This window comes from Canis aureus, unplaced genomic scaffold, assembly GCF_053574225.1.
Source record: "Canis aureus isolate CA01 unplaced genomic scaffold, VMU_Caureus_v.1.0 NW_027326412.1_RagTag, whole genome shotgun sequence".
Classification (NCBI taxonomy): domain Eukaryota; kingdom Metazoa; phylum Chordata; class Mammalia; order Carnivora; family Canidae; genus Canis; species Canis aureus.
In genome coordinates this window covers 242,281-266,585 of record NW_027554413.1, presented here as the reverse complement: position 1 = coordinate 266,585, position 24,305 = coordinate 242,281, and the positions used below count along the sequence as shown (strand labels likewise).

Sequence of the window (24,305 nt, the reverse complement as noted above, 5' to 3'; positions counted from 1 at the left end):
TCTATTGCTTGATTCCAAACATGTAAGCCTGTACTGATGCTTACATCAGTAACACTGTTGAGTTTGCCAGTATTAAGAGAGTAAGTGCAAGCTAAGAATAAGTGCAAACAGCTTTATCACATATAGAAAGTCTTATGTGCACAATTTATTTTTAATCTTAAGCATACCACTTGTTTCAGTGGTCTTATAAAACTACAACATGTGTATCATTTCCTTCTTGTACTTTTTAAAAGGAAAATGTGGACATACATAGATTATATAAGACTGTAGCAGCAGTCAACACCCCATACAGCAACTTCCTGAAAGACACTTTAAAAAGAGCTAAGAAATGCAAAAAGGTCTTCATCATGATAAATGTCTATACAAAAATAACACGTTTGTATCTCTTCAAATTGTTTTTCTAAATCTGGAAAGGCAGGAGCTGCAACAATGAACAGGCTTGATTTGAGGTCTAAGAAAATTTCAGGAGGGTCTGGGACAACCCAGAAGGCAAAAAATATTATTAGGGGGGAAAAGTGTATCAAAATCTTGAACAAGATAGGTAGAAAAAGCCTTTAAAAATGAGAGTGAGAGCAGAGAGAGAAAGAAAGAGGGACAGCCTGGGCGGCTCAGCTGTTGAGCGTCTGCCTTTGGCTCAGGGCATGATCCTGGGTCTGGAATCGAATCCTGCATCCAGTTCCTTGTGAGGAGCCTGCCTCTCTCTGTGTCTCTCATGAATAACATCTTTTTTTTAAAAAAAAGAGAGACGGACAGAGAAAGAGAAAGAAGTACTTTGTAGGCGTAAGTGAATAAATTACAAAAAGAAAACAGTGTAATCTAAAGCTTTTCATGTTAAGTCTAGGACATTTCTAATAGCCTCATTTAGCAGGAGAACCGTATTTATTCCACTAGTCCCAGGGGTGTTAAAAAAAAAAAAAAAAAGGTCTGTGTAACTCAGGTAAAAATACAAAACTAAATTTTTTTTTTTTTAATCAAAACAGGCTGTTCCCCAGTTTCTACCCACTGCCAATCCAGGAGTCCTTTTGGCCTAAGAACCACAGTTACAACGAATACACATGAATATGTAGTAAGTATCTTTGAATTAAGGTGCGACTGTTGAAAAGTTTAATGATTAAATGGAGAAAAGTTTCTGTGCACGTGTTCTCATAAATGGAAAATCATTTATATTCATTTTGTCTATTATTCTACTCATTTTCTGTCCGAATCAAATCACTGTAACACAGCTTGTTTTTCTTTTTTAAGGATTAGCTGCAAGCTTCCCGTAGCATTAAAAAAAATGAAACCCGTCCGTGAATAATTTCTGTAACGCTTGAGCAGAAACAGAGCTAAGGGAAGGTGAGCATCCACGCTGAGATCTAGAAATGTGGCTGGTAACACAGATTGGGAGTCGGCGCATACACGTGCCATTCTGGGAATGATGAAGCTACAGAAAAATCAGAATTTCAGAACTGGCATGTGCAGGGCCCTGAATCCACGTACACTTAAAGCCTGCGTGAAAACACCGAGCAGACGGCGACAGGCGTTAGTTAGAGCCGGAGCTCAGTCTGTAGGGGTGAGGGGGCAGGGGGCGCCGGCAGGAAGGCGCAGGGAGGAGGACGGTAGGTGGAAGGAGGGCGAGCTGCAGGGGCGGAGGGTAGGAGGACGGGGAGGCGCCGGGAGTCGCCTGAGCCGCGGAGAGGGGCTCGGCTCGGGAGCCGAGGAGCAGGAGGCGCCCGGGCAGGGGGTCTGCGGGGAGGGGAGGGGAGGGAGAGGGCCGGGACAGGGCGGGCCGCGGCCCGAGGAGACGAGGGGAGCGGGCGAGAGAGGCCCCCATTGCTCGAACCCCGCCGCGTTAGGCTGCAAGGACCCCTGCGCGGGGCGGGCGGGAGCGGCGGGGCCCGGCGCGGAGAGGCGGCGGCGAGTCCCCGGCGGCCGCCCTGCGCCCAACGGCCGCACTCACCTGCAGCGCCCCGCTCCGCGTCCGCACTGCGCCCAGCGCCCCGCGCCCCGCGCCGCCAGCCGCGCGCCCGCCAGTTGCTAGGGCGCGCGGTAAACACTCAACGCCCCGCCGCGCGGAGTGTCGCCGCCCCGCGGAGGGGAGGCCCGAGCCCGCCCCCGCCCCCGCCCCCCCCCCGCCCCCGCCCCCCCCCGCCCCCCCGTCTCCCCCCCTCCCGTCTCTTAAGAATCAATAAACAAAAACTTAAAAAAAAAATAACACACTAAAAGAGATCATTGTCTTTTCAAATGCCCTAATCTCAAAAGATCAAAAGGCCCAAAGGAAAACAGTTAAAGATGGTTCCATCAAACGAGCAAAATAAAGCACCACAACCAACCCTTAAGAAATGAAGATCTATGAATTACCTGAGAAGTAATTTAAAATAATAATTCTAAAGATGCTCTACTAAAGATGCTAAAAGACAACACAAAAGATACCTAAATGAAATCAGGGAAATAATGCATGAACAAAATAAGAATATTGACACAAAAACACTTTTTAAAAAAGGTAAATAAACTTTGTAGCTGAAGAATACAATGATTAAACTGAAAAATGCACTAAACAGATTCAACTTCAGATTTGATCAAGCAAAAAAAAAAAAAAAAAAAAGATTTGATCAAGCAGAAGAAAGAATCAGCAAACTAGAAAACATCATGTGAAATTACTGAGTCACAGGAATGGAAAAAAAAAAAGGAATGATGGAAAGTAAAGAGAGTCTATGGGCTATACAGGACACTACAAAAAGTCTATCTATGCATTATGGGAGACCCAGGAAAAGTAGGAAAGAGATAGAGAGCCTATTTAAAGAAATAGTGGCTGAAATTTTTCCAAATTTGAGGCAAAAAAATGGATATATAAATTCAAGAAGCTGAATGAACTCCAATTAGGGTAAATGCAAAGAGACCAACACTGAAACACATTATAATGAAACTGAAAAGCTGTGCTCACTTCAGCACCACATATAGTAAACTGAAAAGTTACAGGAAAAAAGCAATCTTGAATGTAGCATGAGAAAATGGACTCCTCATGTAAATGAGAACCTCTGTTGATTCAAAGCCAATGTCTCTGCAGATATTTTGCAGGTCAGAGGGCAGCAGTATGGTATATTCAATATGCTGAAAGAAAAGAACTACCAAGAATACTGTATCTATAAAGTCATCCTTTAAAGATGAAGACAGGGATCCCTGGGTGGCGCAGCGGTTTGGCGCCTGCCTTTGGCCCAGGGCGCGATCCTGGAGACGCGGGATCGAATCCCACATCGGGTTCCCGGTGCATGGAGCCTGCTTCTCCCTCGGCCTATGTCTCTGCCTCTCTCTCTCTCTCTCTCTCTCTCTCTCTCTGTGACTATCATAAATAAAAAAAAAATTAAAATAAAATAAAAAAAAAACAGGCAAAACTATAAAAAAAATAATAAAATAAAAAAAATAAAGATGAAGACATTAAGACTTTCCCAGCCAGATAAAAGCTGATGGAGTCAATCACCACTGGACATGCCACACAAAAAATACTAAAGGATTGCCCTTGGAGATGAAACAAAGGACCCTAGACAACACAAAACCATAGAAAATATAAAGCTCTCCAGTAAAGGTAAATACTTAGGCCAAAAACAGAACCCTAACGTTGGTGCATAAATCATTTTTCATTCTTTTATAGGATTTAAAAGGAAAAAGCATTAAAGTATAAATCTATGTTAACAGACACACAATATGAAAAGGCACAATTTGTGACATCACTAACAAAGCAGGGAAGGTGGAGGGACAGAGACATAAAGGAGTAGAGTTTTTGTATGCAACTAAAGCCATCAGGTTAAAATAAACTGAAATCATGAAGATATTTTATGTAATACCCAGAGAAACCACAAAAAAAAAAAAAAACTGTAGAAAATACACAAAAGGTAATTAAAAGGGCATGTGTCCAAAAAAAACTCACTAAAACACAAAGAAAAGGCAGTAGTAAAAGAAAAGAGGGACAAAAAACTTACAAGACATACAGAAAACAATTAAGAAAATGGGAATAAAATACCATCCTTATCAGTAATTACTTTTTCTTAAAGATTTTATTTATTTATTCAGGAGAGACACAGAGAGGCAGAGACATAGGCAGAGGGAGAAGCAGACTCCTCGCAGGAAGCCTAATGTGGGACTCGATCCCAGAACTCCAGGATCATGCCCTGAGCCAAAGGCAGATGCTCAACCGCTGAGCCACCCAGGCGTCGCTATCAGTAATTACTTTAAATGTAAATGGATTAAACTCCCTAATCAAAAGACAGAGTGGCTGAATGGATTTAAAAAAACAAGTCTCATTCATTTGGGGAATATAAAAAATAGTGAAAGGGAATAAAGGGGAAAGGAGAGAAAATGAGTGGGAAATATCAGTGAGGGTACAGGACATGGGAGACACCTAACTCTGGGAAACGAACAAGGGGTGGTAGAAAGGCAGGTTGGGCGGGAGGGTGGGATTACTGGGTGACAGGCACTAAGGGGGGCACTTGATGGCATGAGCACTGGGTGTTATGCCATATATATATATATATATATAGGCAAATCAAACTCCAATAAAAAAACATACAAAAAAAAAAAAAGACCAACCACATGCTGTCTACTAGATACAAACTTTAGATCTAATGATACACATAAGCTGAAAATGAAAAGATGGAAAAAAGATATCCCATGAAAATGTTAACCAAAAGAGAGCAGGGTGGCCATACTAATAGACAAAAGAGATGAAGTCAAAAACTAACAAAACACAAAATAGGACATTATATAATGATAAAAGGGTCAATTCACCAAGAAGCTTTGACAATTATAAATATGTAAACACCTGACATCAGAACTCCTAAATTTTTGAAGCAAACACTGGCATCAACACAGTAAGAGAAGACTTCAATGTCATTCATTCAAAAGAAAGAACCACCAAACAAAAATCAATGAGATAACAGAGGACTTGAACAATACTGTAGACTAAATGCACCAAACAATCATACATGGAGGACTCTATGCAACAACAAGAAAATGCACATTTTTCTCAAGCACACACAGAACATTTTCCAGGACAGACCACATGTTAGACCACAAAACAAGTCTTAACAAATTTAAGAAGTCTGAACTCACACCAAGTATCTTTTCTGACCTCAATGGAATGAAACCAGAAATGAAAAACAGAAGGAAAAATAAAAATCCACAAATATGTGGAAATTAAGCAACACAGATTTAAACAACCAGTGAGCCAAAGAATAAATCACAAGGGAAATTAGAAAATATCTTCAGGCAAATAAAAATGAAAACACAATGTATCAAATCTTATATAACGAAAGCAGTGCTAAGAGTGAGGTTTATAGCTATAAACACTTACATTTAAAAAAAAGAGAGAGAGAGAGAAATCTAAAATCAGTAACCCAACTTTATAACTCAAGGAACTACAAAAAGAACAATGTTAGCAAAGAAAGGAAATTATTAGAGCAAAGATATAACAGAAAAAATTAATGAAACAAAAGTTGTTTTCAAAAGATCAACAAAATTAATAAACCCTTAGCTAGGCTAAGAATAAAAGATGACTCAAATAACTAAAATCAGAAATGAAAAAGGAGACATAACAACTGATGTCACAGAAATTAAAAGGACCATAATAGACTCTTAACAACCATACACCAATAAGTTTGATAACGTAGAATGGATAAATCCCTAGAAATAAACAACCTACAAAGTCAATGGCTTAAATTTAAAATCTGAACAGACCAATATCCAATAAGGATATGAAACAGTAATCAAAAACCTCCAGCATATTAAAGCCCAGGGCCACATGACTTCATGAGAGCATTCTACTAACCATGTAGAGAATTAACACCAAAACTCATCAAATTCTTCCCCAAATTTGAAGAGCAAGGAATACTTCCAAGCTCATTCTGAGGCCAACATTCCTCTGATAGCAAAGCAAAACAAGATACTACAAGAAAACTATAGACCAATATGCCTGAAGAACAGTAATTTTAAAATCCTTTTAAAATACTAGCAAACTGAGTTGAATGGCACATTTAAAGGATTACACACCATTACCAAGTTGAATTTATCCTACGGATGTAAGGATGGTTCATCATACAAAATGTGATATATCATGTTATCTGAATGAAGAACAAAACCACATGATCATCTCAATCCATTTGACTAATTAAATACCTTTCACAATTAAAGCAATAAACTAGCAATAGAAGGAAACTATCTCAATATATAAAGGCCATATATAAAAAGTTCACAGCTAACATCATACTCCATGCTAAAAGACTGAAAGCTTTTCCTCGAAGATGAACAAAGTATTGATGTTCACCCTCACTACCGCTATTCAAGAGAGCACTAGAAGTAAAAATTTCTTTGCAATTTGGCAAGAAATAAATTAGGAAAGAAGAAGTTATCTCTGCTCACAGGTAACACTACATGATCTTATATGCACAAAGCCCAAAAGATTACACATACACACACACACCCAAATTATTAGACTACTAAACAAATTCAGCAAACTTGCAGGATACAAAATCACCACAAAATAAAATAACTGAGTTTTCAAACACAAACCACAAACAAAAGGACAATAAGAAAACAATCGCATTGACAAAAGTGTCAAAAAGAATAAGAGACTTAAGAATAAACTCAACTAACAAAGTAAAAGACCCATAGAGTGAAAAACTGCAAAACACTGCTGAAAAAAATTAAAGATGCAAATAAAATTGTTAAAATGTCCATTGCACCCAAAGCAATCAACAGATTCATTATAACTCTTATCAAAAATCCTATTTTTGGCAGAAACAGAAAAACTGCCCTAAAATGGGATCTCAAGAAACTCTGAAAACCCAAAACAATATTGAAAAAGAAGAAAAAAGTTTGAGACTTCACAGTTCCTGATATCAAATCATATTATGAAGCTTCAGTAATCAAAACACAGATAGACTGGCATAAAGACAGACATACAGACCAACGAAACAGAATAGAGAACCCAGGAAAAATACTCTCTGGCATATAATCTCAAAAACACTCTCAGGGGGATCCCTGGGTGGCGCAGTGGTTTGGTGCCTGCCTTTGGCCCAGGGTGCGATCCTGGAGACCCAGGATCGAATCCCACGTCGGGCTCCCGGTGCATGGAGCCTGCTTCTCCCTCTGCCTGTGTCTCTGCTTCTCTCTCTCTCTCTCTCTCTGTGTGACTATCATAAAAAAAATAAAAATAAAAATAAAAAAACACTCTCAGGATGAATGATCTTCAACCAAGGTGCCAGAACTACTCAATAGGGAAAGGACAATCACTTCAACAAGTGGTGTTGGCAAAACTGAATATTCACATGCAAAAGAGTTATGTTGGATCCTTACCATATACTGTATACAAAAATTAACATGAAATAAGACCTGTAAAACTCTTAACAAGAAAACAGGTTTCCCTGCTCACATGTAAGCTTCAAGACATTGAATTTGGGAATGATTTCTTGGATATGAAACCAAAAGCAGAGGCAACAAATAAAAATAAATAGGACTACATAAAATCTTTGAAAACTTCTGGGAAATAAAGTAAGCAATCAACAGAGTGAAAAGACAACCTACAGAATGGAAGAAAATATTTGCATATCATATATCTGATAAGGGGTTAATATCCAGAATATGTAAAGAGCTCCTACAACTCAACAAAAATACATGAGCAAAGAACTTGAACAGACATTTCTCCAATGAGCACATGAAAAGACGTTCAATATCATTAATCATTAAAGAAAGTACAAATAAAATTACAAAGAGGTATCACCTTATAGCCACTATCTAAAAACAAAACAAAACACAAAAAATAACAACTGCTGGCAATAATGTAAAGAAACTGGAACTTTGTGCCCTGTTGGTGAGAATCTACAGTGGTCCAGCCACTATGGAAAACAGTATGAAAGTTCCTCGAAAATTAAAAATGAAATTGCCATGTGACCCTGAACAATTCCACTTTGGCTTATATACCCAAAAGAATTGAAAGTAGGAGCTCAAAGAGATATTTGCAAATTCACATTCATTGCAGCATTATTCACAATAGCCAAGAGGTTAAAGCAAATCAAATGTCCATCAATAGATGAATAAACAAAATGTGGTTTATACACACACACAGACACACACAAACAATGGAATATCATTCACCTTAAAAAAAAGGAGGAGATCCTGTCACATGCTATAACATGAGTGAAACTTGAGAATATTACACTAAGTGAAATAAGCCAGTCAGAAAAAGAAAACTGTGTAGCTGTATTTTTATAAGGTATCAAAAGTAGCCAAACTCACAGAAACAGAAAATAGAATGGTGGTTGCCAAGGGTGAGGAGGGCAGGAGAAACGGGGAGTTGTTTGATGTGTACAGAGTTTCAGTTTTGCCATATTAAAAAAAAAGTTCTGGAGATCTGTTACACAACAATATGAATATACTTAATACTACTGAACTGAATGCTTAACAGTGGCCACTATGGTAAATTCTATGTTACACACTTTACAATTAAAAACATGAGTGTGACACTCAAAGACAGACTAAGGAAGAAATGAAATTACTACAAATTAAACAGTAGCCAGGGGCAGCCCGGGTGGCTCAGCAGTTTAGCGCCGTCTTCAGCCCAGGTTGTGATCCTGGGGACAAGGGATCGAGTCCCACATTGGGCTCCCTGCATGGAGCCTGCTTCTCCCTCTGCCTGTGTCTCTGTCTCTCTATGTCTCTCTCATGAATGAATAAATAAAATATTTTTAAAAAATTAACAGTAGCCAGGATAGTGGCCCAATAATCCCGAGATTATTATAAGAGATAGGAAAGCTTATTTCTATCAACAAGCAAACTGATTTAAGCAGCATTTGCAAATACAAGCCAGCCTGCATTGTAGAGCACGCGTGGCAGTCTTGGAACTCAAGACTCAAACATAAATCACCGTTGTAATTAGGGGCGCCTGGGTGGCTCAGCTGGTGCAGTGTCTGCCTTCTGCTCAGGTCACGATTTCAGGGTCCAGAGATGGAGCCCCAGTGCGGGCTCCCTGCTCAGCGAGGACCCTGCTTCTCCCTCTGCCCCTTACTCAGCTCATGCTCATGTGCACACGTTTGCTCCCTTCTCTCTCTCTCCCTCTCTCTCTCTCTCAAATAAATAAAATCTGTAAGAAAAAATTATTGGTGTAGTTAAATGCACACTTTTCTGGGAAGAGATACTAACACCAGGGGATTACACTATAAATTAGGGGTACAGTAAATGGTTTTAACCATCACTATCAATTATAACTGACAACCCAACTGCTACACCAAAGTAGATAATGTAGTAAATTTCATGACACTCATTTACTTTGGAAAATTTTCGAACTGTGGTTAAACAGTGGTGCAACCCCACAATATTTCTGTGCCTTCTCCTCTTCCAGGCACCTGGGAAGAGAACGGCACTTCCCCACCTCCTTGAAGTAAGTTTGGGTCTTATGACTTGCCCTGACCCATAAAAAGAAAGCATCAGGTTTGTCCCTCCCGGGAAGACGCGTTTAAGAGAATCTTACATCTCTTTCCCAAGCTGTCCAATGTTCAAGGGAATGGCACCTCCACCAGCACAATCCTGACAGAGAGGACATGGAGCTGAGCACCCCACCAGTGTGCAATGGACAGAGAGCATGAGCCAGAAATGAACATTTATTCTTGGAATTGTTTGCTGCCAAAGCACAACCTAACCCATCCTGACATACCAGCCATTTGCAAAAATCAATGGTATACTTTGTAAATAATAGGAATCATTTAGTCTAAGTATTTATATTACTATTTACTAGGTACTAATTAATATTGTGTGGTTCAACCCAGTAGTGCCTAAAAATAGAGTCCACTAAAAACATCTGCAAGGAATCTGGGTATTTATAAACATGATTTCATGTGTTTATTCACTTGACAACACAGAAATCTGCAAATCGTCTAGTTTTGTCTGTTTCTCAGGCCCTAATACATGGCTATAAAAAATACAAGCTTTCTAAAAATCAGTTGTTTGTTAAATATTATTTATAATATCAAAGTTAATTGTTATTTTCTAACTAGAGACAGCACTAAAGAGGTAAACTAAATGTCACACACAGTGATTGTTAATGCATATTTATATACATGTTTTTTTAAAGCTATCACACATAGTGATGAAAGAAAACATGCAATTCAAAAGCACTGGCCATGGATAATATAAACAACTTTCTACTAAGTTAGGTTTTCATCCATGGTGGTCTGTCTTTACACGCTTAAAGGAAATTCTCACTTTCTGCCATATGAGGGGATGTTCATAACATACTCATCAACGACAATGGTTTCCAAAGGTGAAAATAAAAGGGAGTAAGTCCCTTAAAGAACCTATTCTTATACAGAAAATAGTGAATACGGTATTTTTTTTTAAAATTTTTATTTATTTATGATAGTCACAGAGAGAGAGAGAGAGAGAGAGAGGCAGAGACATAGGCAGAGGGAGAAGCAGGCTCCATGCACCGGGAGCCTGATGTGGGATTCGATCCCGGGTCTCCAGGATCGCGCCCTGGGCCAAAGGCAGGCGCCAAACCGCTGCGCCACCCAGGGATCCCAGTGAATACTGTATTAACTAAAAGGGAATCTGTTCTCAGACTTGGAGTCTATTATAACCCAAGGGTACTTTTAACAGTATTTCATTGCCATATATCTTTTAAAGCTAGCTTCTCCAACTATGTCAATACTTCAACGTCATTAATATTAGTTCCTGGAATCTACTGACCACACTTTGTCAATCTGTAATTTGCATATCACCACTCTGAAATGGATTATTTTCATTTCCAGAGTGAAACAAATGAATGGAAAGGGGAAAAAGTTACCATTTCCAAAGTTTCCTGTGAAGATGGAACAAAAATTAAGTTGCCAAGACAAGTACCATGCCAGTCATTGTTCAAAACCATGGGAAATGTTTACATAAGAGTGTTTCGCAGAATTCTGCAAAGGCTCTGAGTGGATTCACAGACACGCTGTCTTATACTCACACACACTGGAAAGATACAACGTGATAGAGAGAAAACTTACTTTATGGTTAATTTAGGTGAAGAAATTTTAGGATTAGAAGAATGTGACTGAGAATGAAACTAGACCACTCTCTTGCACCATACACAAAGATAAACTCAAAATGGATGAAAGATCTAAATGTGAGACAAGATTCCATCAAAATCTTAGAGAAGAACACAGGCAACACTCTTTTTGAACTTGGCCACGTAACTTCTTGCAAGATACATCCACGAAGGCAAGAGAAACAAAAGCAAAAATGAACTATTGGGACTTCATCAAGATAAGAAGCTTTTGCACAGCAAAGGATACAGTCAACAAAACTCAAAGACAACCTACAGAATGGGAGAAGATATTTGCAAATGACGTATCAGATAAAGGGCTAGTTTCCAAGATCTATAAAGAACTTATTAAACTCAACATCAAAGAAACAAACAATCCAATCATGAAATGGGCAAAAGACATGAACAGAAATTTTACAGAGGAAGACCTAGACATGGCCAACATGCACATGAGAAAATGCTCTGCATCACTTGCCATCAGGGAAATACGAATCAAAACCACAATGAGATACCACCTGACACCAGTGAGAATGGGGAACATTAACAAGATAGGAAACAACAAATGTTGGAGAGGATGTGGAGAAAGGGGAACCCTCTTACACTGTTGGTGGGAATGTGAACTGGTGCAGCCACTCTGGAAAATGGTGTGGAGGTTCCTCAAACAGTTAAAAATAGACCTGCCCTACGACCCAGCAATTGCACTGCTGGGGATTTACCCCAAAGATACAGATGCAATGAAACGCCGGGACACCTGCACCCCGATGTTTCTAGCAGCAATGTCCACAATAGCCAAACTGTGGAAGGAGCCTCGGTGTCCATTGACAGATGAATGGATAAAGAAGATGTGGTTTATGTATACAATGGAATATTACTCAGCCATTAGAAATGACCAATACCCACCATTTGCTTCGATGTGGATGGAACTGGAGGGTATTATGCTGTGTGAAATAAGTCAATTGGAGAAGGACAAACGTTATATGGTCTCATTCATTTGGGGAATATAAAAAATAGTGAAAGGGAATAAAGGGGAAAGGAGAAAAAAATGAGTGGGAAATATCAGAAAGGGAGACAGACCATGAGAGACTCCTAACTCTGGGAAACGAACTAGGGGTGGTGGAAGTAGAGGTGGGGGGGGGGGGTGACTGGGTGACGGGCACTGAGGGGGGCACTTGATGGGATGAGCACTGGGTGTTATTCTATATGTTGGCAAATTGAACACCAATAAAAAATAAATTTATTAAAAAAAAAGAATGTGACTGAAAAGTCTGAAACACAAAAACAAACAAAAAACCGCCAAGGTGTGCAGGGACAGAAAAGAGGAGATACCATATGGAAGCCAGGAAAAAAAAAAAAAAAAAAAAAGGAAGCCAAGAGTCAGTCACTCCCTATTCACACATTCTTGGGAGAAGACAGGCCCACACACAAGGAAGGACAAAGACACACTCTGTGCACATGGATGCCACTCAAAATTAGAGAAAATTAGAAAAATTAGAGGCCTGCTCACACAGGCCTTTCCCCAAATGGCATCTTAGTGGGGTCCCCTGGTCTCCCTTCCTAAAATCTCCACACAGCCCCTCAGCCACTTGAGGTTTCTTGGTGCTTATCACAACCTGTGATGGATACATCATTTGTCTTGTCTATGGTTCAGTCTTTCCTAGTCAAATACCAGCCACAAGGGGGCAAAGACATTTATCTATGTCACTCACTGCTGAATTCCAACTGTCTTAGCACAGGGCTTGCCACAGTAGGTGGCTCCGTAAATATTCGCTGAATGAAGAATGAATGTGTGAACACTGGAATCTCTACCAATTTTAGCTATAATAATATCCCAGCATTGCTTATCACCATTGTGTTTGGAAAATTTCTACTATACAACTATAATTATCTCAAGTCATATATTCAATTAACTAAGATAGGTAAAAGACTTCAAATTAGTTCATAAAAGCCTAGTCATTGAATATAGCAATACAGAGGTGTCTGGGTGGCTGACTTGATTAAGCATCCAACTCTTGATCTTGGCTCAGGTCATGGTCTTTGGGTCATGAGATTGAGCCCCATGTTGGGCTCTGGACTCAGTGTGGAATCTGCTTGAGATTCTCTCTCCTCCTTCTACCCCTCTCCTCTCTCTCTCTCTCTCTAACAAATGTTGGGAAAATAAAGAAAATACTAATATAAACATAGAGGTTCCTATCTTCTGAATATTTAGGATCTAATTCCCAAACAATCCAAGGTTACAGGAATATAGACATTATGATATTCACCAATAAACTGACAATGTTCATACCAGCCCTCATTTAAACATTTCTTCCCACCTAATACATGCCCTCTATGCTGTCATTAGTTTTTACCTTGGATGCCATTAACATGACTGCAAAAATACAGGACTTCACAGGGCTGATGAAAATGATGACGAAGTGATGCTGGTGGTAAACAAGCCTCTGAAAGAGGTCTGCTAGTCAGCAACTGAGAAAAATGTAACATATCTGACAAAACTCCCCACTTTGAAAGGGAACAATCTGAATACCGAACTTTAAAAATGAACAAAAACCAAATACTACTGGAGAAACTAAAGTCTTCAAATATTTTTGTTAAACTGCCCTTTTAACTGGAAAAGTCAAAGTGCTATTATAAAATGTTGGCAGCAATATTATGCCAACAAAGGAAAATTCAGCAGGATACAATGCATCCATGCTAAGAATTAGCAGTTACAACTGTAACCTACAATATTCTTAATTACATTTCAAATGTGGTCACATTTTATATTTCCTGTTCCTACATAAAGTTCTGTTCACTTCCCCCACCATTTTCTTGCTCTTTTCGTACCTGTTTAATGCAGATTAATTGTAACTGGCCTTTTCCTACTATGTATTATTACTAGATAAATGGACCACAGAATAACAACATCAACAGAGAAAGCTAACAGGGTTCCGACCTTCACTGAGAGTGAATCTAGCTATGCCAGAAGTGGAACTGAAAATGCATTTATTTCACAAAAACAACCAAAAAAAATAATAAGCCACCCAAACAGTGTCAGAATACAAAGTACAATAATAAGAATTAGGTTTTCTTTATCCTGAGAGCTAATTTCCCCCACCTCCAGGGCTTTGTCATTTAAGAAATTCCGTTATAAAGTGTCATGAAGCCACCAAATTTCTCCAATAATTTTTAAATTAAGGACATCGACCTTTTGCCAATAAACTGTTTCCAGAGAAAGCACAAACTAACGCTTTCTAGGATAAAAACTGATAGCCACTAAAAATAGAGATGAAAACAAAATAGACTATACAGGACAACTGGATTCCTACATGCACAAGAATGTAGATTCTTAGATCCCTATCTCACACCATACACAAAAAATTAGCTCAAATTTTAAATCAAGGGGTAAATCCTCATAACCTTGGGTTTGCAAAGAGATTCTTAGATATGCTACCAAGAGCATAAGCAGCACAAGATAAAATGGACACTGATCTTTATAGAAATTAGAACTTTTGTACAAAGGATACTATCAGACAAGTGAAATGATAGCCTACACAAGGGGAAAAAATATTTGCAAGGCGAAAATATGATAAGGGTTTAATATCTAAAATATATAAAAAATGCCAAACTCAACAACAAAAAGGCAATCAGATCGCCAAAGACTACCTGAAAACATGCTCAACATCATTAGTCATTAGGGAAATGCAAATCAAAACCACAATGAACTACCACTTCATGCCCACGAGAATGGCTATAATCAAAAATTACTCAGTGTAACAGGTAGTGATGAGGATATGGAGAAATTGGAACCCTCATATAATGCTGGTAGGAATGTAAAATGGTGCAGACTCCACGGAAAACACTTTGATGGTTCCTTCTCACAAGCCTAAACAGAATTACTATATAAGCAGGCATTTCAGCTGCTAAGTGTCTACCCAAAAGAACCGCAATCGGGACTCAAAACAGATAGTTGTACAGCAATGTCCATTGCAGCACCATTCACAATAGCCAAAAGGTGGACACATGCAAGTGTCCATCAACAGACAAATGGACAAACAACATGCAGTGTATACACATAGTGCAATGTCATTCAACCATGAAAGAGAAGGAGATTCTGATACATGCTACAACATGGACAAACCTTGAAAGCATTGCATGGAGTGGTATAGTTACAAAAGGGCAAGTACTGTATAGTTCCACTTATGTGAACTATGTAAAACAGTTAAAATATAGAGACAAAGCGTAGAATGGTGGTTGCCGGAGCTGGGGGTGGGCAACAAGGGAAGGTAGCGCTTAACAGCCACAGAGTTTCTGTGTAGAGTGATGAGAAGGTTTTGGAAATAGAGAGTGGGGACGTTTGCACGACATTCTGAATATACCTAATGCCATTACATTGTACGTTAACATGGTAAAAATGGCAAATTTTATACATGTATCTTACCTTAAAGAAAAACTGAAAAATAAAAGCCAACTACATGTACATTATGAAACATTGTACTCCTTACAGCTAAAAGAGAAATCACACCACTGCCATTAAGATTATACAATGAGTCTCAAAATGAAAGACAAAAACTACATAATGAATGAAAATTATTGGCAGAATTCCTGTATGAGAGGACTGTTGCACATACAAAGTTCTGTACAATGCCATGAGACACAACATATTCAGCAACTTGTTTACATGGCATTTCTGTAAAGACTAAGATAATAATCACAATAAGATGATATATTAAACCTTTTTAAATGAAGTTTATTTTTATCTATTTTTAATTCTTTTTCCCTTATTTTTTGTATATTTGTTATTGGGGTTTGATTGGCCAACATATACTACAACACCCGATGCTCATCCCGTCAAGTGCCCCCCTCAGTGCCAGTCACCCTGTCACCCCAACCCCGGCCGACCTCCCCTTCCACCACCCCTTGTTCGTTTCCCAGAGTTAGGTGTCTCTTATGTGCTGTCACCCTCACTGATATTTCCCACTCATTTTCTTTCCTGTCCCCTTGAATCCCTTTCACTAGTTTTTATATTCCCCGAATGAATGAGACCATATGATGTTTGTCCCTCTCCGACTGACTTACTTCACTCAGAATAATATATTAAATCTAACAGACGACAGGGTAACAAATAGAGAATTTGCTTCTGTATCTCCCTCTAGATCTGGTCTAGTCTGATTCACCTGCTTCTTTTGTGTATAAATTTCTGTCACCAATTAACAGTATTTATTGAATACATACAGTACAGTACAGTCACTGCAGGAAAGTCTACTGCTATTACCCACTGTAATAAATAAAGCCATTCATTTGAAAAACTCAACAAAAGGAGAAATGACGGTTGGGCTTTTTGTAATAGCAAGAGTACGCAATGTAGCAGAGTCACTGGCTAACATGTAGTAAGTATGCTAGCAGATATTTACCTTACAAGAAAACTATTAATAGAACAGAAGTGAAAGCCCACCTCTAAGAGCTACTGTGAGAAATGCCACTAAGTGATTTTCCTGTTTAAAAATGAAAAATCCAGGGCAGCCCGGGTGGCTCTGCAGTTTAGCGCCAGCTTCGGTCCAGGGCCTGATCCTGGGGACCGGGGATCGAGTCCGACATCTGGCTCCCTGCTTGGAGTCTGCTTCACCCTCTGCCTGTGTCTCTGCCTCTCTCTCGCTGTGTGTGTGTCTCATGAATAAATAAAATCTTAAAAATTAAATAAAAATGAAATAAAAATGAAAACCCATTATTACATGAAGACGACTTTTTGCTTCATTCATAAATACTTGAGGAGCAGTAACAAGGACAAGAACAAGTGTCCTGGTTTAATTTAAGAATGAAGCTCTATGTACTGATCTCCCCCCAACAAAAGTTGTATCCAAATGCCAAATCACACGCTGCTTTCTGTTCACACAGAACAGCTTGCGGTCAGCCACATACCTAATGAGCTTGATTTGCTATGGAAGAGAACTGTAAAAATAAAAACATGATCCATTCAAAACTCCAGAGTATACCTCATTTTGGAAGCCATTTGAAGAAAAAAGAGCAAGTTGAAGATGCTGATTTTCCATGATGAAATACACTCAACATCAAAAGGGAAAAATAATTCATGTTTTAAATGAAATATGAAAACAAAACATTTGTAGGACATTGGCAAGGCCAATAAAGTCCATTCTAGTTACTTCAAAGGGCTTCTGCAAGTGGCAATATTGCAGTGATATAGTCAAAACCTTTCTTCTTTCAAATCTACTGCTTTAAGAATGGAACTTCATGCTTTTGATGTTGGAAATAAAGGTTAACCAGGTTTCTTAAGATGAGCCTATGGTATAAACAATTTGAATGTTGGCCAAACATTTTTTTTCTTTTTTTTTTTAATAAATTTATTTTTTATTGGTGCTCAATTTGCCACCATACAGAATAACACTCAGTGCTCATCCCATCAAGTAAGTGCCCCCATCAGTACCCGCCACCCAGTTACCCCCACCTGCCACCCACCTCCCCTTCAACTACCCCTAGTTCGTTTCCCAGAGTTAGGAGTCTGTCATGTTCTGTCTCCCTTTCTGATATTTCCCACTCATTTTTTCTTTCCCCTTTAATCCCTTTCATTATTTTTTATATTCCCCAAATGAATGAGACCATAAAATGTTTGTCCTTCTCCGATGGACTTATTTCACACAGCATAATACCCTCCAGGTCCATCCACGTCGAAACAAATGATGGGTATTGGTCATTTCTAATGGCTGAGTAATATTCCATTGTATACATAAACCACATCTTCTTTACCCATTCATCTTTCGATGGACACCGAGGCTCCTTCCACAGTTTAGCTATTGTGGACACCGCTGCTAGAAACATCGAGGTGCAAGTGTCCTGGCGTTTCATTGCATTTGTATCTTTGGGATAAATCCCTAGCAGTGCAATTGCTGGGTCCTAGGGCAGGTCTATTTTTAACTCTTTGAGGAACCTCCACACAGTTTTCCAGGGTGGCTGCACCATTGCACATTCCTACCAACAGTGCAAGAGGGTTCCCTTTTCTCCGCATCCTCTCCAACTTTTGTGGTTTCCTGCCTTGTTAATCTTCCCCATTCTCACTGGTGTGAGGTGGTATCTCATTGTGGTTTTGATTTGTATTTCTCTGATGGCCAGTGATGCGGAGCATTTTCTCATGTGCTTCTTGGCCATGTCTGTGTCTTCCTCTGTGAGATTTCTGTTCACGTCTTTTGCCCGTATCTTGATTGGATTGTTTGTTTCTTTGCTGTTGAGTTTAAGAAGTTCTTTACAGATCTTGGATACTAGGCCTTTAACTGAGAAGTCATTTGCCAATATCTTCTGCCATTCTGTAGTTGTCTTTTAGTTTTGTTGACTGTATCTTTTGCTGTGCAAAAGCTTCTTACCTTGATGAAGTCCCCATAGTTCATTTTTGCTTTTGTTTCTCTTGCCTTCATGGATGTATCTTGCAAGAAGTTACTGTGGCCAAGTTCGAAAAGGGAGTTGCCTATGTTTTCCTCTAGGATTTTGATGGATTCTTCTTTCACATTTAGATCTTTCATCATTTTATCTTTGTATATGGTGCAAGAGAGTGGTCTAGTTTCATTCTTCTGCATGTGGATGTCCAATTTTCCAGCACCATTTACTGAAGAGACTGTCTTTTTTCCAGTGGATAGTCTTTCCTCCTTTGTCAAATATTAGTTGACCATAAAGTTGAGGGTCCACTTCTGGATTCTCATTTCTGTTCCATTGATCTATGTGTCTGTTTTTGTGCCAGTACCACACTGTCTTGATGACCACGGCTTTGTAGTACAACCTGAAATCTGGCATTGTGATGCCCATGGCTATGGTTTTCTTTTTTAAGATTCCCCTGGCTATTTGGGGTTTTTTCAGATTCCACACAAATCTTTTTTTTTTTTTAATTTTTTTATTTATTATTTATGATAGTCACAGAGAGAGAGAGAGAGAGAGAGGCGGAGACACAGGCAGAGGGAGGAGCAGGCTCCATGCCTCGGGAGCCCGATGTGGGATTCGATCCCGGGTCTCCAGGATCGCGCCCTGGGCCAAAGATAGGCGCCAAACCGCTGCGCCACCCAGGGATCCCGCACACAAATCTTATAATACTTTGTTCCAACTCTCTGAAGAAGTCCATGGCATTTTGATAGGGATTGTATTAAACGTGTAAATTGGGATCCCTGGGTGGCGCAGCGGTTTAGCACCTGCCTTTGGCCCAGGGCGTGATCCTGGAGACCCGGGATCGGGCTCCCGGTGCATGGAGCCTGCTTCTCCCTCTGCCTGTGTCTTTGCCTCTCTCTCTCTCTCTCTGTGACTATCATAAGTAAATAAAAATTAAAAAATAAATAAAAATAAACGTGTAAATTGCCTTGGGTGATCACTGACATTTTCACAATATTAATTCTTCCAATCCTTGAGCATGGAGTATTTTTCCATCACTTTGTGTCTTCCTCACTTTCTTTCAGAAGTGTTCTGTAGTTTTTAGGGTATACATCCTTTACCTATTTGGTTAGGTTTATTCCTAGGCATCTTATGCTTTTGGGTGCAATTGTAAAAGGGATTGACTCCGTAATTTCTCTTTCTTCAGTCTCATTGTTAGTGTACAGAAATGCCACTGAATTCTGGGCATTGATTTTGTATCCTGCCACACTTGGGCCGAACATTTTTAAAAGAAGTAAACAGAACTTATTTAAAAGAAAAAAAGTTATGTATGTATTGAAGTCTTTAAAAGAGCCAGAGGAAAAAAACATGCTTTGAAAGATTACTTCAAATCAGAGATCCTGACAGCTGACCTCTAACTAGAAATTTTAGGAATAATCATTTCATCATCTTTCACTATACTGAAATATAAATAGATAGATGATAGATAGATAGATAGATAGAGAGATAGATACACAGATAGATAACAAGAGCCTACCTAGCATTCTTTGCTTACTAAAAATGCCATTCAAGAAGACGCAGGTGGCCTGGGTCGAGGTCCTGGGATCAAGTCCCTTGTTGGGCTCCCTGCTTGGAGCCTGCTTCTCCCTCTGCCTGTGTGTCTGCCTCTCTCACGACTAAATAAATAAAATCTAAAAAAAAAAAAAAAAGAACACAGGCAAACAGGGAGATCATTCAAGATAGTCACATAAAAACTTCTGAAATCCTTTCCCTCAACAGACACAATATATCTACAGCTACATATAAAACAATTATCTCTGAGCAGGACAGCTACTCCACAACGAAGAATTAAACAGACAGGGAGGAGAGACAGATGTAGTTGTATTTTTGCCGAAAACCTCACCTCCCCCCATGCAACGACCTATGGAGGAGGGGTTGCACAAATACAGAACCCCTCCCTGAGGGAGGGAATCTGTACTACTCATCAGGCACCATGACCCATGGGAGATGCACCAGACAGACAGCCCCCAAAGCACCTGGCTTTGGAAACCAGTGGAGCTTCCGTCCAGGAGACTCCTAGGGCTGTACTGAGTGCAGGCTCTGCTTTTACAGGGCTCACAATCAGACTCATTTGCCTCAGGACCCAGTACAAAAGCACCAGTTTGAAAGGAGCCTAGACCAGATGTGAAGGGGTTCCATTTGCTAATCTTAAAGCATCTACCAGAAGGGCAAAAGCCCACTCAGATTCCCTCCAAAGACAAAAGATACCGGAGGGTGCCATATTTACGCTTTCTCTACCTTGCTACTGCCAATGCTGGCAGGAGCTATTTTTGCATTCCCATAACCTTCTAGTACCTCCTTCCCCCTCCATACTGCTGCCACGGCCCTGCCAGAAGCAGGAGGCCAGTGCCCTGACCTCTAGTTACACTCCCACTGCCAGAGGCCTCCAAGCCAGCAGGTACATGCAACCCACACAGGGGATGCCTACTGAATATGAGACTCTGGGGCCAGGGTGGATTGTGTTTGTGAGCCCCACAGGTCTAGAATAATTGGGGAAACAGTATGAGAGACAACCAAACACTGAAGCAAGGCTACTATAAACAAAAATGTTCACCCACACACAGCCACACCTTCAGGACTAGAAGAGATAGCTGTTTCACCTAACACAAAGACATACATACATACAAAGTCAGGCAACATGAGGAAACAGATAAACATGTTCCCAATGAAAGACCAGGATTAAACCCCAGAAAAACTCAACAAAGTGGGTATAGACCAAATGTACCTCAAAATGTAAGGCCACGTATGACCAGTGCACAGCTAGCATCATGCTCAACAGGGAAAAGCTTCCTGCTTAACATCAGGAACAAGGCGAGGATGCTAACACAGTATTGGAAGTCTTGGCCACAGCAGCTAGGAAGGAAAAAGAAAGAAATTGGAACCAAATTGTAAAGGAAGAAGTAAAACCATCACTGTTTGTAGATGATACAATTTTATACACAGAAAACCCTAACGACTCTGTGGAAAAAAAAGACTGTTAGAACATTAGTTCTAACCTTATTTCTAAATAAATTCAGTAAAGTTGCAGGTACAAAACTGATATACACAATTCTGTCACACTTGTGTACACCAACAACAAACTATCAGGAAGAGAGACTAAGAAAACAAATCCCATTTAAAATTGCATGAAAAAATACCCAAGAATAAATTTAACCAAGGAGGTGAATGATCTATACTCTGAAAACTATAGGACACTGAGGAGAGACAATGACACTAATAAGTGGAAAGATATTCCATGCTCATGAAGAATATTGCAAAAATGTCCATACTGACCAGAGCAATCTACAGAGTCAAGGCAATCTCTATTGAAATTCTAGTGGCATTTTTCACAGAAATACAACAATCGTAAGATTTGTATAGAACCACAAAAGATCCCAAGCAGCCAAAGCAAATCTTGAGAAAGGACAAGTCTGAGACATTACACTCCTTGAATTCAAGCTGTAGTATCTAACAACTAAAGTAATCAAAATGTATGGTATTGGCATAAAAACACACACACAGATTCGTGGGACAGAAAAGAGAGCCCCGAAATAAACCCAGGCATATAAGGCCAATTACTTTACAAGAAAAGAGGCAAGAATATACAACGGAGAAAGACAATCTCTTCAATAAATGGTGCTGGGAAACCTAGACACCTACATATAAAAGACTGAAACTGGGCCATCATCTCACACCATACAAAGAAATTAACTCAAAATGGATTAAAGACTGGAATGAAAATCCTGAAATCATTAAACTCCTAGAAGAAAACATGGGTCGTAAGCTCTCTGACATCACTCTTGGAGATTTTTTTTTTCCTTTTTGGATCTTATGATTCCAAAGGCAGTGGCATCAAAAAACAAAAATAAATTAATGAGATAACATAAAACTAAAAAGCTTCTGCACAGCAAAGGAAATCATCAACAACAAAAAAGGCAATCTACCGAATAGAAGGAAGAAGAACTGCCAATTCTATCCAATAAGGGGTTAACAGCCAAAATATATACAGAAATTCATGTAGCTCAATATCAACAAGAAACAAACAATTCAATATTAAAAAATGGACAGAGGATCTGAATAGACGTTTTCCCAAAGACGACATACTGATCACCAACAGGCACACGGGAAGATGCTCAACATCACAAATCATCAGAGTAATGCAAATCAAAATCACAGTGAGATATCGCTTCACACCTCTGAGAAAGGCCAATATCAGAAAGACAAGAAAAAATAAGTACTGATGAGGCTGTGGGCAAAGGGGGACCCTAGTGCACCGTTGGTGAGGTTGTAAATTGGTGCGGCCACCACAGAAAATAATCTGGAGAACAGTCAAAAACTTAAAAATACAACTCCCACATGATCCTGCAATTCCACTTTTGGGTATTTATCTGAAGATTCAAAAGGATACATGTACCTCTATGTTCACTGCAGCATTATTTACAATAGCCAAGATATGGAAATAACCAAAGTGTCCTTCCTTTGAGGGATGAATGGGAAAAGATTTACACACACACACACACACACACACACACACACACGAATACTATTCAGCAAAAAAAAAAAAAAAAAAAAAAAAAAAAAAGGAATACTATTCAGCCATAAAATAAATTAGCCATTTGCAACTGGCATGAATCTGAAGGGTATTATGCTAAGTGAAAAAAGTCAGACAGAGAAAGACAGATATGGTATGATTTAACTTATACCTGAAACTAAACAACAAATAAAGTCAGAAATACAGAGAATACATGGGTGGTTGCCAAAAGGGAAGGGGGTGAGGCTGTGTGGGTAAAAACGGATAAAGGGGATCAAGAGTCCCATCATCCTCTTACAAAATGAATTTACGCACAGCATGGTGACTATAGTCAATAATAACATATTGCAAATTTGAAAGTTGTTTTCAGAAAATACGTCTGAAAAGTTCTTAGCACAAGAAAACAAATGGCGTGACTGTGCATGCAGAGAGATGTTAACTAGACTTACTATGGTGTTCATTGTGCAAGATATACAAATGCCAAATTTTATGTTGCACGCCTGAAACTAGTGTGTCATATATCGATTATAATTTAATAAAACGAAAAAAAAATGGAAGGAAATAAAAACATGTACTGATTCACTGAAAGACATAGTTTGATAGCCACAAACCCTCAATACAGGAGATTCTAGAGCTTTTTTACATTAAACAGGTGAAAAATCAGCCTGGATGACAAGGCTGAGCTGTAAGATTGGGACTAGAACAAACAAAATGGTGGTTATACTAAATGAATAATGACGTTGATGTAAAGCAAAATAAGGATGTCTTCAAGGTTGTGAGGGGTTTTTGTTTTTCTGTTTGTTTTCTAGAGAGAATTAAAATACAGGACACAATAGCACTGAAGTTGGCAGGAAAGTATATGCGGCAAAAGTGCGCTAAGATTTCTGGATCTTTTCCAGATGACAATAGACAGATTAAGATAGGATTTTATAATAAAGGATTCATGTCATAATTTCTAAGGTAGCCACTCAAATAACAGAAAGAGAATGTTTTAACTTCTCAACTGTATGCAGGGAAAACCCTAACCAATCCAAAAGAAACAAAGAAAAATCAGGACAAGAAAACACAAAATACGTCAGATTTTAAATTATAAAGATCATACGTCATAATGAACTGTAGTGAAGATATTCTAGCTGAAAGTAAAGACTTCTGACTTGTTACCTCAGAAAGCTCCAACTGTAATTCACAAAAGCTGTAATAAAGCAGGAATATGGAATAGTTGACAATAAAAGGATAGGAAAAGATATCCTGCAAATGGCAACAAAAACATATCTACTTTAAAATAAACTCTATTAAAAAGTATAAAGTGTAGTAATTCACCAGCAAAATAACAAATTTATATTTAATAAC

The 24,305-nt window shown here is 39.1% G+C and overlaps 1 protein-coding gene across 13 annotated transcripts in view; it reads right to left on the bottom strand.

Moving 5' to 3' along the window:
- Positions 1-24,305, bottom strand: part of LOC144309468 (outer dynein arm-docking complex subunit 2-like) — a 262,922-nt gene that overhangs the window by 232,100 nt on the left and 6,517 nt on the right. For 9 of the 13 annotated variants that reach the window (XR_013375457.1, XM_077890546.1, XM_077890550.1 and 6 more), the window contains 2 exons: positions 21,171-21,298; positions 19,923-20,076 (listed from right to left, as the gene is read on the bottom strand). The exons of 2 other annotated variants lie outside the window; for them this stretch is intronic. The gene's annotated coding sequence lies outside the window, so the exon portion shown is untranslated. Of the gene's footprint in view, positions 1-1,939; positions 2,021-19,922; positions 20,077-21,170; positions 21,299-24,305 lie in introns of those variants that run through there. 2 more of the 13 variants (XM_077890540.1, XM_077890542.1) reach the window with 2 other exon arrangements.